We start from the raw sequence: 15,784 nt of genomic DNA on the forward strand, positions 1-15,784 counted from the left end.
ATAAATGCCCTCCAGTGCTCCTCTGTCCTTAGCCTCTGTATAGTGGCAGCTAAACTCCCACCCCCACCCCCTCAGGGGCGTGGGGACACTGAAGGGCTTACCCAGACCCAGAGGGGAACCTGGGGAGCCAGGCCTCCTGAGTGGCAGCTTCCTGACCTGGATTCAAGGCTCCTTCTGAGAGAAGAGGTGACACCCTGCTCACCCCTCCTGTGCCCTGGAGCCTGGGGCTCTCTCTCCCCTTGCCAAAAATTAGCCTATCTCATCCTGCGAAACTCAGGTGGGTGACTCAGAGACAAGGCAGGCCACCTCGCTTGCTGAGGCCAGGGCCGGGCTCATGGGCAAGGCCGAGGCGTGGGCTGTCCGCACACACCCATCACCGCTGGGACCCTGAAGCGGCTGGGGGCACCCCTTCCTCCCTCTCACCCAGGGAAGCCCACCTCCCCCACCCTTTCTCTTCCTTCTTTTTATTCCCACTTGTCTGGCCTGTTGTTTTCTCACGGAGGTGAAACGTGAGATCTGTCCTTAGAAATTGTCTTGTTTGTCTAGCGGCTGACAGAAGTGACAGAAGCAGAGGCGAGGAGAAGGGGGACTATGTGTGTGCGCGCACTGACACACCACNGGGACTCCAAGGAACCCCCTCACTCAGTAGTTCCCGTGTCTGCACCACCACCCAGCTCTGTGCCCACCCAGAACACAGCGGTTGTTTCTGGAAATAATTTCTGGGAGGGTCTTCCTATAGCAGCCATTTTCTAAAGGCGGTCTCTGGATTCCATGGGGTCCCGGAGACCCTTTGGGGGGGTCCACAGGTCAAGACAATCTTCATAATAGTATTGAGATGTTCTTTGTCTTTTTCACTCTTGTACTCTGACAAAACTCATTCTCTGGATTTTTCTAGAAGGTATATGACTTGTGATATTGCAACAGATTGAATGCAGTAGTGGACACAAGAAAATAGACATTGAAGAGGCCTCCAAAGGATCCCTGGGTTAAGCATCCAACTCTTGATGTCAGCTCAGGTCATGATCTCATGGTTTGTGGGTTTGAGCCCCACTTCGGGCTCTGTGTTGTCAACACAGGGGCTGCTTCGGATACTCTGTCCTCTCTCTCTGCATCCCCCCCCCCAAAATAAATAAACACTAAAAAAATAAAAGCCCAAAACGAGGCACCTGGGTGGCTCAGTCAGTTAAGTGTCCGACTCGATTTTGGCTCAGGTCATGGTCTCACAGTTCGTGAGTTTGAGCCCCACATCAGCATCTGCACTGAAAGTGGGGAGCCTGCTTGGGATTCTCTCTCTCAAAAATAAATAAATAAATAAACTAAAAAAAACAAAAGTAAAAAAAAGAGGCTTGAAAAAATCTGAAAACACCACCACTCTTCTTGCTACATTTCTTTTTATTTAGAAAATGTTACTTCTTATAAAAATATGCTTTAATGTCGGTGTGCAATGAGTTTCTTATCCTTACTTTAACTCGGGGTTTCTTCACCCCGGCACTCCTGACAGTTTGGACCGGGGAACTGTCTCTTGTGGGGGCTGTCCTGTGCGTGGAAGGGTTCTGGCTGCATCGCTGGCCTCTGCCCCCGGTCACCAGCCACACCCTCTAACCCCCAGCTGGGATGAAGAAACATGTCTCCTCCACACATTGCCAGGTGTCCCCTGGAAGGCGAGATTGCCCTCAGCTGAGAACCGCTGCTTTGAATGAATTATTAAATGAATGTTACTAAAGTTTCTCAGGGTTTGTTTCTTTTTTTCAATTTTTTAATGTTTATTTTTGAGAGAGAGAGACAGAGTGTGAGTGGGGGAGGGGCAGAGAGAGGGAGGCACAGAATCCGAAGCCGACTCCAGGTTCTGAGCTGTCAGCACAGAGCCCGTTGTGGGGCTCGAACTCATAAACCGCAAGACCTGAGCAAAATTGGACGCTTAACTTACTGAGCCTCCTAGGCGCCCCTCAGGCTTCATTTCTAATATGAAAGTTAGCAACAGCTATAACCTACAAAAACTCTCAGCAATTTTTAAGAATGTCAAGTGACCCCAAGGCTAAGATGTTTGAGATCCACTACCCTAAACAACACACAGAGAAGGCGGGGCGGGCAGGGTTGGGGGGAGGTTTGCTGAGAGCCTGTTCCCGCAAAGGGAGGCCAGGGATACATGGCCTTCTCACTGGATGCCGGCGGGGGGAGATGTGAGTCAGCCTTCCCGGGGGGAGGGGGGCCATGTTTTCCCTTTCCAATACCATGTATTTTGTTTTTTCAAAAAACAGAAATCGCATATCCTCGGGGCGGAAATCACGCAGAAACACACGGGGTGAGAAAGAATCCCCAATTATGCCGCTGCCTGAGGAATAACTACACGTCACGTTGTGGTGTTTGTCCTCCAAAGTTGCGGCCCCCACCTTGCCTCCGCGGGCCCAGGGAGGTGGCTTTCTCCCTCACCTCAGCCCAGGAGGCCCCTCCTGAGATTTCCCAAGGTCACTTAGGTCCCTGTCTGTGGACCGGGCAGCAGGTGACTGGCCACACGGCAAGACTTTTGGAAGAAACTCAAAGCCCGCTGCCTCTGGGGTTCGTGCCCGTCCCACAGCCTCCCGGCGACTGCTGGCCGGTGCCCAAAAGCGTGTCATTTGAGTGGCCTATTCTTTAATTCAGGGCTCCACTCCCTAGCGGACCTCCTAGAGGTATTTGCAACCCAGCTTAAAACGCTCAGCTCCCTGCTGTCTACAAGTCTGCACGAGTTATATACCAGGCACCGTGGTAGGCGCCTTGCGAATCCTGACTCATTTCACCTGAACTACCAGAAGGTGGGCATTATTACCTCATTTTACAGATGAGGAAAACCAGGCACAGAAAGGCTAACTTGCCCAAAGCCGCGCAGCCAGCAGCAGTAGGTTTGAACCCACATCTGACGACCCCAAAGCCCGTGTTCCTAGATGCCACACTGTACGTGCACACGTGTGCCTTACAGAGCCCTACCTGCTCCTTCAGCCTCTTCTCCCAGAAACATGAACAGCAAGGGCTTTGGACACAAATGGATTCCAACCTCAACTTCGTCTTAAAATAGCTGTGTGACTTGGGGTAAGTCACACAGTCTTTCTGACCCTACGTTGCTCACCTACAAAATGGGAGCAGTAATAAAATTGATCTCATAGGGTTGTTGTGAGGACTCAGTGATGCAAAGACTGTTAAACCCTTCGCACCTGAGCCTAGCCGCTAGTTCAATAAAAGAAAAAAATCCTTGACCTGACCACGCCAAGGTCTTTACAAAGCCACTGGGCCTTCAGACGCATTGTTCCCTCCACTTGGGATGTCCTCCGCTCCTTCACTGGGAACTCCTATTCGTTCTTCGAGACCTTGTTTGGGCTCCATCTCTTCTTCAAAGTCTTTCTTCCCCTCCCTCTACCCAGCCTAAGCCCTCCATCCCCTGATACCTACAACTGTGGCCTCTTGTTAAATGTATGTACGTCCAGACCCCACCTTCCACGATCAGAACTGCCAGGGTGGGGCCTGGAACCCATATCATGATGGGTTTCCCTGTTGATGAAGACACGCAGCTAACATACACCCTCTACGCCTGCGACACATCATCCTATAATTATTTGTTTCCAGAACACTCCGCGTGGTCTTCCACAGAGGGTAGAGAGGATCTTGACACCCAGAAGGGGCTTCCTTGCTTATGGATCTTCAAGCTGCTCCAACATGTGCTGAGAGCTCACTCTACAGCAGGTAGTGTCCTATTTTAAGCGCTCTGCTTATATCATCTCCTCTAACCCTCAAACTATCCTCGGAAGCAGATATTGTTATCATTGACTCACTTGACCTCTGTTCCACCCTCCTGAGGCAGGCACGGGAGCATGCCTCGAAAACTTCCTACGACAGGGGGTGTTATTGTCCTAAGGTCCCCGGCAGCCAAGCTTTGAAATCCATCCCCATGGCACAGCTCCATGAAAGACTGGATTGCAAACACAGACTCGGTCCTTGGAGACCTGATCTCCTTTGTCGATCAAGTCTGCTTTAAGGATTCTCAGGTGGCTTTGCCAAAACTTCCTTAGATGCTCTCCACCCCGCCCCGTTCTATCTCTCCCTTACTTAGAGTCAGACTTGCTTTGGAATCCCCCAGCCTTGCCCGGCTCCCTTCCCGTTTTCTCCCATGCAGGCAGCTCCCCTAATAAGATCCTTGCATATTTAATTCTGTGCTTGCATCTGTTCCCAGAGGACTCAGACTATCTCATCTTTGGTGAGGTTAGAAAGCGAAAAACTATATTTCCCAGACTCCCTTGCACCAAAGGTTCTGGCTAGGAGTTTGATTCTGCCAATCAGATGCTCTAGTGAGATGTTTATAGGCAGAAGAGAGGCAGAACCCCTTTCCTCTCTTTTTAGTTGTTTCTGCTGCCTGGCAAAGGTGGGGAAATAGGACATTTTGCTGCTGCAGATCCTGGTACCCCTTTAATATAGGTGCCAAGAGGCAGTTGTGATGGTGGCTTCAATTTTTTTTTTATGTTTATTTATTTTTGAGGTGGGGGAGAGGGGCAGAGAAAGACGAAGACAAAGAATCTGAAGCAGGCTCCAGGCTCTGCGCTGTCAACACAGAACCTGACGTGGGGCTCAAACTCACAAACTGCGATATCATGACCTGAGCTGATGTCGGACACTTAACTGACTGAGCCACCCAGGTGCCCCATGATGGTGGCTTCCAAATCAGCCTTCCTGACCCGAAATTGGCAGTTAGGGGTGTCTCTGGAGCAGGACCTCAGAGCTGTAGCTCCCCAAGGGGGTCAGTCTGGATATGGTTCTCAGAGGCCCAGCTTAGGGCTTGTTCCTTTCCAGTGATTCTGTAAGCTTCTAATTTCTTGTGTTAAATCTTTCTTGTTACGTACCTTGAATGTCTTCTGTTTCCTTCACTAACATTGGCATAATTGTTACTCTCTTTTTATAGATGAGAAAGCGCAGCCCAGGTGGTTAATACAATACAGTGATTTTTTTTTTATCCAATTCATTCCATACAAGATCTCAAGTGCTTTTCACTTACTGGAAAAATCTTCCAAAAGACAAATCCAATCTGTTTTGNTAACAAAAATGCATACATTTTTAAAAACTGAAAGATACGTGTCCTTTTTCTTATTCTAAAAATATATATATTCATTGTATTAACAAGCAAACACACAAACATAGAACAAAAAAGTAAAGACAAATTACTTAAGATTCTTCTCCCCAGAGAAAACCACTGTTAATGTTGTGTGGCATGGCCTCTATAACTGTGAGGAAAATTCAAATTCTTTACCGTGCCCTGGAGACCCTTGAACCTATCACCTCTCGGCCCCTCTTTCCTTTCCCTCCCCCTCACTCACTGCTCTGGTTCTTAGCTATTCCTGGTAATAGACAGGCATACCCCCACCTCAGGGCCTTTGCACTTGCTGTTTCCTCACCCTGGAATGCTCTTTTCTGACTGTCCTTGGCTAGCAGTCTCATTTCCTTCAGCATCGTACTCAACAAGCACCTTCTCCTCTCCCCTGGCCATCCTATTTAAAATTTGCTTCTCCCTTGCCCTATTCTTCTCCACCTTAGTTCTTAACACTTAGCCCTGTGTAACGTGTCCTTCACTTTACTTCCTTGTTTTTCAGTGCCTGTCTCTCTCACCAGNTTTCCGAGTTGTACGACTTTGGACAACCCTCCCTCTCTTCGAGTCTCAGCTTCTACGCCTCAGGTTCTCAGCTGGGGAGGTGATTCAGTTCTTGGGGTGTTTGGTATTGTCTGGAGACATTTTTGGTTGTCACAACATGGGGGGGGGCGGTTTCCTGGCATCTAGTGGCTACAAGCCAGGGAACTGTTCACATCCTACAACGCACAAGAATTATCTGTCCCCAGACGCCAACAGTGCCAAGGTTGAGAAGCCCTCCTGTCTAACAAGGGGGTAGTAACACCCATCTCATGGGCTGGTTGTGGGGATTAAGTGAGAAAGTGCACATAAAACACCAGGCATACATGAAGTCCTCAGGAGGTGGGCGCTACTGCCTCAAGAAAGCCACCAGAACATTGGAAGAGGAGCCCAAAGATTCCAATCACGTACAATGCAAGACTGTGTGTTACAAAGTGAGAGTAGCCTGCATAGCTAGCTGGTCCTAACTTCTAGGGGGCCAGGAGCCAACTCCCAATCCTGGTTTACAGGAATTTGCACTATTATGGGGTTTTGCTAAATTTTGTTATCATTCCTACTTTATGGACACAAAGCCCAATTTCCCATTGGAATCATTTCTGCCTGAGCACTTCTCCATCTTCGAGGGCTTCTTCATTTCCAGCTCGCTTCTCCCAACCTGTGGTGGGCTTTAAAACCACCATGCAATGCTTGTTGGATTTGTTTGTAAACCAAGAGTAACTAGGTTAAAAATGAGGATCAGAGGGTACTTCTGGGAGAAAAGTCACAAGTATCGGTGCATGAACTTTATATTGCCTGTTCCGTGTGTTCAGAGGTCTTTTTTCTTTGCTTACTTCCTGGTTCACAGATAAGGCTGCCTGATATGGGGTCTGAAGAGTGTAAGTATTATCATCAGCTGAATCCATTCTGTCCGCTTTGGAATGTATTATACAGTTTTTTTTATGGTGCCTGGAAATGACTACCTTAAGTTGGACTTAGAAGAATTTTTTCAGCAAATACGTATTAAGCACCTAATACATCTGCCTGCTCAGGGAGCACAGACAGCAAGCCGGCCAGCTTGGGACCCAGACCTGCGAACACACCTCACTTAGGAAAGAGTTCTCCGGCGATTCATTAATTCATCAAGAGAGATTTCATAAGCCCCAGTGCATACCACGCATTGTTCTAGGAATCCATTGACATTAAATCCTTTTATCTTCAACACGACCATGCAAGGGAGGTCTAATACTTCTCCCCTGACAGATGAAAAAACTGAAGGTCAGGGGCGCCTGGGGGGCTCAGTCAGTTAAGCCTCCGACTTCGGCTCAGGCCATGATCTCATGGTCCGTGGGTTCAAGCCCTACATCGGGCTCTGTGCTGACAGCTAGCTCAGAGCCTGGAGCCTGCTTCTAATTCTGTGTCTCCCTCTCTCTCTGACCCTCCCCTGCTCATGCTGTCTCTATCTCTCTCTCTCAAAAATAAATAAAACATTAAAAATTTTTTGAAAAAAGAAACAAAGATAAAACTGAAGGTCAGAATGGCCAAGTCGCTTGTTCAAAATCACACTTCCAGGAAGGGGTGGAGCTGGGCCTGAGCTCCCAGCAGCCCCTGCTCCTCCCCCTCCCCACCCAGGGCTTCCGACTCCCCCTGAGAAAGGTTGGCCTAACTGCTCTCTAAGAACCAAGCATGGAGTGCTTGGCTTTGCCTGGCTCCTGGAGCCGTGAAATGGGTGTTTTGTTAAGCTCTTTACAAACCTGCCTGGCTCCACCCTTGAGAGATGCCTGAGTGCCAGCCTCCCATGACAGAAGGGGAAACCCAGCAGTTCTGGGGCCCTGGCGAGGCTGGCCTAGGGCCAGCTTGTCTCCAACCCCTGAGTGAAGGCCTGGCTGTGAGCTCAGAGGGTTGGTGAACGGAAGGCAGGGCAAGGGGTCCGCAATCAATCAGGACACAGGGGCGGCTCGCCTGTGGGGAAACAACGGTGTTCGTGCCTTAATTTGTGGGGAAAGTGTATGGGCTTTGGAGCCACAGAACCCATCCGCTCCCCCCATTAGCTGAGCAACTGTGGGCAAGCTTTACAATCTCTGCGTTCCTCAGTCTTCTCGTTTATAAAATGGGAATGATAAGCCCTACCTGTGAGGACTAAATAAAATCGTGTCCTACTGTATTCAGCACGATTTGCCAGGGACATGAAAAGCACAGCCACAAGTAACTCCCGGTCTTCCCTCCAATTCCCACGGCAGACATCACTAGTTGATTACAGAGGCCTTCCCACCAGTCACAGCTTCAGACTCTTGCTCATTCAGCTGCCTCCGACTGAGCTGACATGTGTCCTGACAACCTATCGTGAAGCTGATGATTTAAAACAAATATTTCATTACATCTCGTGCTTTTGTGGGCCAAGCACTCAGGCAGAGGTCAGCAGGGCAATAATTAGGCTCCAGATGGCATGACTGAGATTGCTTGATTCAGCCGGCAGCCAGGCCCCTCCAGAGCGTCACCTGCATTCTTAGAAGCCTGGTGGGGACAGTTGCGAGGTGGGGTTCAGCTGGGCTATGTTCCCTCCCCACACGGTCTTGGGGCTTCTGCGCCGGATTTCACCAGCCACAGCAGTAAGAGCGGTGCACGGGGTAGCTCAAGGCTCCACATGACAGCCAGGAGAGGCTGCCTGTCTCTCAAGGCCCGACCCTGGACCTGGAAGGGCGTCCCTTCAGCTGTATTCTCTTGGTCAGAGCAGTCATGTGCCCACCCTGGTTCAAGAGGACTTAAACCCTGCCTCTCGGTAAGAGGAATGTCAAAGGCTTTGCAGCCATCTTGAATCTGCTCCAGCGGGGAGAGGAAATGTGTGTGCCAAGGTTCTGAAGCAATCAGCAAACACGCGCCCTTCTCACGCCTCCTTAGGCACCCACTGTCCCCATCCGCATTTATGCCGAGGCTCCTTGGTGCCCTGCTCTGTGCAGAATATAGAAATAAGCGGGGAGTCCCTGCCCTCCAGGCGGTCACTGCGGATCTGGGAAAATGGGCCATGTTCCACAGGGAACAGAGGAAAGGGGCCAGTCACTCAGCGAGGGAGACGACAGATACAGATCATTGGGAGGCCCAGAGGAGAGACATGTGGCTGCCACCTGGGGAACAAGGTGGCATTTGGTCTGTGTTTCCAAGATGGACACCACTTCACAGCTGGATTCACATCCTCAGCCAGCACTTACTGGACGCCTGTCTTTGGCCCTGAGGACACAGCAGTGGGCAGGACAGGGCCCCTCTCCCAGGAAGCCGGCTGGGGAAACTAGGAACAGGCAAGGTTGTAAAGAAAGAAAGAACGTAGTTTCCATCATGTGAAAGCCCATGAAGAGAATAAAGTGGGCTAAAGGGACGGAGAGTAACTGGGGTGGGGGAGGGTGCCCTAGGTGGGGGGTCAGGCAAGCCCCCCAGACGGCCCAGGAGCCGGAGTGTGACCCGTGTGACGGCACCAGCCAGGAGGGCACCAGCCACAGGGCCTCTGCCGGTGTGGAGGCCGTGACACGGCAATGGTCACAATTGCATCTGACGACGCGGCCAGCGTGGATGGCTCTCGCTGGGCCAGGGGAGGGCCAGGGTGCTGAGGCCGTAGAGACCATGGTCTCGAGCTTGTGACCGACTCACTTGAGTTTGGTGAGCACAGAGGGTAAGGAGACCCTCTGGCTGCTGTGTAGACCACAGATTAGATGCGGGAAGCATGGAATGGGGAGGCCAGGGAGGAGGCTGCTGTAGGGTTCCCCACGGGGGATTTGGGGTACAAGAGCAGAAATAGGGAGAAGGGCCACATTGAGGTGTTTCGGAGGTACGAAGAGCACTTGCCGGTGGACAGAGGTGGGGTATCGAGATCAAAGGTGACTCTGGAGCTTGAGGCCCGACTGAACTGGGCGGAGGGATGGGGGCGCCGTTCCCTGAAGTGAGGAAACGAGGAGGAGGAATTTGGCCCAAGTCAAATGGCATTGTTGTTACTTGAATTTTAGCTTCAATTTTTCTTTTTTTTTCCAAAAATTTTAAACGTTTATTTATTTTTGGGAGAGACAAAGAGACAGAGCATGAGCGGAGGCGGGGAGCAGAGAGAGAGGGAGACACAGAATCTGAAACAGGTTCCAGACTCCGAGCTGTCAGCACAGAGCCTGACACGGGGCTCGAACCCACAAACTATGAGATCATGATCTGAGCCAAAGTCAGACACTTAACTGACTGAGTTGCCCAGGAGCCCTGAATTTTAGCTTCAGTTTTTCAAATACCTATCACCGTACTTCACAAACGGGGATTGTTTTTAAATGTCATCTGTGGCTCTCTCTCACAATAAATAAATAAATTTTTTTTAAAAGTGGGGGGCGGGGGTCACCTGGATGGCTACGTGTCCGACTCTTGATTTNCGACTGAGTTGCCCAGGAGCCCTGAATTTTAGCTTCAATTTTTCAAATACCTATCACCGTACTTCACAAACAGGGATTGTTTTTAAATGTCATCTGTGGCTCTCTCTCACAATAAATAAATAAATTTTTTTTTAAAAGTGGGGGGCGGGGGTCACCTGGATGGCTACGTGTCCGACTCTTGATTTCAGCTCAGGTCATGATCTCGAAGTTTGTGAGATCGAACCCCCTGTTGGGCTCTGTGTACTGCTGATGTGGAGCCTGCTTGGGATTCTCTGTCTCCCTCTCTCTCTGTCCCTCCCCACTTCATGCTGCCCTCTCCCTCTCTGTCTCTCTCCAGAAATAAATAAACTTCAAAAATAAACAAATAAAATGTCCTCTGCAGGACGGACTTTCTTGTGCCCACTTTGCAGCTGAGCACACTGAGGCTCAAGCAGCTCTTGGCCAGTCCCAAAGTGGGCAGAAGCAGAGCCAGGGTGGAAACCAAGACCCAGCCAAGCCCCCACTCCCAGCTTCCGTTATACACCAGTGGTTCTCAACCCCACCCCACCCTGGGGTCTCTGGCGATGTCTGGAGGCATTTGGGGATGTCACTCCTGGAGAGGTGCCACTGGCATCTAGGGAGTAGAAGCTGGCGATGCTGATAAACAGCCTACAATGTTCAGGACAGTCTCCTTGACAAAGAAATATTCTGTCCCCTGTGCCAGCAGTCCAGAGGCTCAGGGACCCTGACATAGACCATCTGAGAGAAGCGAAGAGCAGTGTGAATAGGGACAGGAGAAGGGATGTGATTTTGGTGACAGGACTAGAATGAGCAAAGGCACTGGGGCCAGAAAGCCCAAGAAGTCCAGATTGGCCTAGGGATCGTGTAGGACGCGTGTGGTGGTGAGAGGTGGCTTGAGCAGGGCTGACAGGCCAGGGAGAGGAACCAGAAGCCCCTGCAGCAGACGACGGGAGGGCTTGAGGGCCTAAGCCTGGAGGAGAGGCAAGATGGGAGAGCACGCTTCCCCTTCTCGTATTCCTCTCAGAAGAATAGCCGATAAATCTCTTCACATGGAGGTCTTCACATGACCGAAGACCGAATTCTGACCCTTTCCTGCACTAGCTATGTTTTAATGATGGCAAAGTGTTACGCCAAAGAAGTGAGGCAGTAATGGTGAAAATTCAAGCATCATCAGGAAGGCTGCCAGTGAGTGAATCTCAGCCCGGGCTGTGGAGGTCAGAGGTTTGGGCTGAGTTTGGAAAGCCCGGGGAAGGAAGTGCACAGCTTTCCTGCCAGTCATCATCCACGGAGCAGACAGGGCCCTGTGCCAGGCACTGGCGCTTCATCTGTAGCCTCTCTGCAAGCCCTACCAGCTTGTGAGGGCAGCTCTGCTACTGAGAAGCCCAAGGCACCTAGGGGTTAAGTGGTAAGTCGTGGAGCTGGTACCTGAACACAGGCAGTGCCTCTCTGGGGCCTGTGTTCTTTATCTTGACCGAGCCCAGGGAAATCATACTGATCGGCATCACTTACTGAGCACTTACTATTTCCAAGCACCCTTCTAAGCCTTACACATATTCATAACTCCTTCTCTCCTCACCACAAACCTGTCAGGTAGTACTATCCTCATCCCATTTTACAGACTTGGAGACTGAGGCACAGAGAGGGACGTAACTTGCCTCAGGTCCCACAGCTGCCAAGCTAGGACTCCAATCCCAGCCATTCTGCTCTGGAGCCCACACTCTTTCCCACCCTTCCCAGGGCTCTGTGGGAGCAAGGAGGATGGCCCCGGCCAGCTGTGCGCCCCCGGGCCATTTCTGAGGTCTCCCACCCCTGCGATGGGAGATTAACACTCTGGGAACTGCAGACGCCAGGGATGGGGTGGGCGGTGGGGAGGGGCCACGGAAGAAAACCCAGGACACATTCTTGGCTTGAGGCCAGTTGAGAAAGTTAAAGGCAAGACCAAGAAAATCTCCTTTTGGGGGGCCTGGTGCTCTTTTGCAAGGTGTTGCCTTTCTCCTTGGCTGTATTTGCTTTGCCAAACTGGAACGCTTTTCTGAAATACAGCAGCGCAGGAGGCCCCGGGGCTGTTTGCTGAGGGAACAGGGCCAGGGGAGGTGGGAAAGCAGCGGGCAGGGCTCTCCGTCACCCCAGAGGCCCGGCTCTGCTACCTGCCTCCCGGAGGAGAGCTGAGACAGCAAGAAAGGGCTGGACAGACAGACAGACAGACGGTGGGACGAGCACCAGAGATAGGAGGCAGGTGACCTCCTCGGTTCGAATTCCACACTGATGACCCCGTCCCAGGCTGGATTCATAAATCCGCCTGCCCACACTATTGGGCCACTGGTATGTCTGCTTAACACCTCAAGCTTGATACATTCCCCATACTTAATTCTGATCACCACCCCCCCCATCCTGCGTCACCCCCAAGCTCCTCAGCCCATTAAAAGTTGCTCAGATCCAAAACCCGGGAACCATCCAGGATTGCTCTGCTTCTCTCATGCCCCGCCTCCTCCTCCTCAGCACCTCCTGTGGGTCTGTGGCCAAGGTAATACCCCATCGGACCACTTCTCACCCCCCTGCAGCCCGGCCCACATGCCCAGGCGCTTCTAATTGATCATCCTGTCCCCCTCCCACCGTCCGTCTGCATGTGGTGGTCGGAGTGGTATTCACGACCGTACATCAGACTGCAGGACTCCGCTGCTCGGCACTCCCAGCCGGCTTCCCGTCACCCCAAGACTAAAAGCCACTCTTCTCCTGTCTCAAGATCCTGTCTGATCGGTCCCTGCTCACCTGTCCCTCCACATCAGCCTCCACTGTCACCTTTGCTCGCTGCGCACAGGGAACTGGGCCTGCAGTCTGGGCCTTCTTCATCGTCGTCTCCTCTTTCTGGAATGCTCTCCCCCTCCATCCCCAGAACTTCCCGTGGCTCCCTCCTTCCCATCATTCAAATGTCATCCCCTTAGAAATGCCCTCTATAGCCTCCATAGACAAGCACCCCCATCCCTCTTCCCTTAAAAACTTTTTTTCTTTACAAAACGTATCATATTCTGAAATTCTCAGATGTATTTCTTGTCTTTCCCTTGTAGAATATGGGCGATTTGAGATCAAGGCCTGAGTCTGTCGTGTTCCCTGCTGCGTCCCCAGAACTAAGAACAGTGGCCAACACACGGCTGATGTCCTTCAGGGCACCATTGTTCGCTAGGTGACTGAGTATGCTTTCCTGGGGGCAGACTCCATGCCCTGGCTCCATCGGTGTAAACGCGGCACCTGACCCTTACCTGCAAGGTCCTGCCCACCTCTAACTTTGCCTGTGACCCCTTCCAGAACCATAAAAGGCCAGATGGAAGATTTAGTAGTAGAGGCAAAAGAAAAGATGATAAAGATGCAGTTTTCTACAGACAGTAAAGGAAAGGTTGGGGTCTTGGAAGAGTTCAGGTGTGAGAAGTGCTGGTGGGAGAGCTGGGTTCGAATCCTACCCCCTGGCCCTTTACCCGCTCAGTGATCTTAGACAAAGCGACTCATTCCTCAAAGCTTCAGTTTCCTCCTCTGTCAAAGGATTGTGATACTCCAAGCCCTGCTTACTTTGCAAGTTCACAGGGAGGGTCAAATACGAGCAATTTATATGGGCCAGAATTTTAAGACCAAGTATATGTTAAATAAAAAACAATTTTACAAACCTTCATGAGCATCTGAGAACCAGACATTGTGTGGAGTCTGGGGGTGCCACGGGGAGCCGCCCTTGCCCCCAAGGAGAAGGATAATCACATAGAGAAATGTGCACTCACCAATAGTGAGAACTGTGCGGTGGGCGGACTCCTCTGAGAGCCTGGTATGCAGGTGCGGGGGTCGTGACGGGGTCCCCTGAGAAAGTGCCATTTGGGCTGAAAGATGAAGGAGAAGTTGAACAGGTGAAAGGGTGGAATGAGGGCTGGAAGGGGTATTCCAGGAAGAGGGTATAGCTCATGCAAAGGTCCTGAGGTGAGAAAGAACAGAGAATGCAGGGGACTCCAAGAGAACTGATTTGGCTGCCGAGATTGAGGGGAGAACATGCAAGAAAGAGCTGGCAAGGTAGGCAGAGACCAGATCCCACAGGGCCCTGTGGGGGGGGGGGGCAAGATTCTGTCTCTACCTGAGGGGCAGTGTGACCTCAAAAGGTTTTTTGGGGAGCAGGTGGAGGAGAAATGACTTGTATTTTGAAAAGGCGCCTCTGGCTGTTATAAGAAGAAAAATTGGGGGGTAGCAGAGTGAAGGTGGGAAGACAGCTGAGAGGCTACTGCACGCATCCTGGCAAAAATGGATGGAGCGGAGATGGGAGTGGGAACTTGCATACACGGTGTTGAGGAGGGAAATTTCTGAGGGGCCCGTTAGCAACCTGAGGCAAAATAGTAAACGTGTAGACACCTCAATCAAGCAGCTGTGCTTCTACAAATCAGTCCATAGAATTATTAGCACAAAAGTTCGAGGATCGATCAGTATATATGTTCATTGCCTCACTGCTTAAAATAGTAAAAATTAGGAACAACTCAAAAGGACACTCGTGGGGGGTGGGGTGTTAAATAGCACTGACAGACGATGTCATGGGATATTACATAGCTGTAAAAAGAATGAATTAAATTTATCCATATCGATGGAGGAAAATAGACACAATAAATTGCTGGGTTAAAAAAATACAGGTTACAGGACACTATATATGCTATCAAATATCAAATCATCTATGTTTACGCTTATATCCTCATGTTAAGTTTATATATCTCATGTTTCTGTATTGACAGAGAGGATGTTTAATTGCCATTAAACCAATGGCAATCTAGGTAGTAAAAGAACAGGGAGATTTTCACTTTCTCTGTATTGTTTGCATTCTCTCTTACAATGCGTATGTATTTATAAAAAAAAACCAGATGTTTCTTTTAAAATATTAGATGTTAACATATTTAGGATCTATCTTCTCAAGCAAGGGAAACAAAAGCAAAAATAAGCCATTGGGACTGCACCAAAATAAAATGCTTTTGCACAGAGAAGAAAGTCATCAACAACATGAAAAGGCAACCTACTAAATAGGAGACGGTATCTGCAAATAACTTATCCTATAAAGGGTTAATATCCAAAATATATAAAGAACCTATATAACTCAAAACCAAAAAAAGAAAAAAGAAACCCAAAAAATCCGTTGAAAAATGGGCAGAGGACCTAAGAGACATTTTCCCAAAGAAGATATACAGATGGCCAGCAGACACGAGAGAAGGTGCCCCACATCACTCATCCTCAGGGAAATGCAACCCAGGACCACAATAAGGTATCACCTCACACCTGTCAGAATGGCTTTTCTCAAAAAGACAGGTAACAAGCATTGGTGAGCATGTGGAGAAAAGGGAGCCCTTGTGCACCATTGGTGGGAATGTAAATTGGCACAGCCACTGTGAAAAACAGTATGGAGGCCCCTCAAAAAAATTACAAATAGAAATACCCTAATGATCCAGTAATTCCACTTCTGGGTATTTGTCCAAGGAAAACAAAAGCACTAATTCAAAAAGAGATATGCACCCCTATGATCATTGAAGCATTATTTACAACAGCCAAGGCATGGAAGCAGCTTACGTGTCCTTGAAGAGATGAATGGATGGGGTGCCTGGGTGGCTCAGTGGGTTAAGTGTCCAGCTCTTGACTTCAGCTCAGGTCATGATCTCATGGTTGTGAGGTTGAGGCCCACATTTAGCTCCATGTTGGGTGTAGAGCCTACTTAAGATTCTCTCTCTCTCTCTCTCTCTCTTTCTCTCTCTCCCTCTACTCCCTC

The sequence above is a fragment of the Crocuta crocuta genome, unplaced genomic scaffold (assembly GCF_008692635.1).
Source record: "Crocuta crocuta isolate KB4526 unplaced genomic scaffold, BGI_CrCroc_1.0 scaffold127, whole genome shotgun sequence".
Lineage (NCBI taxonomy): Eukaryota > Metazoa > Chordata > Mammalia > Carnivora > Hyaenidae > Crocuta > Crocuta crocuta.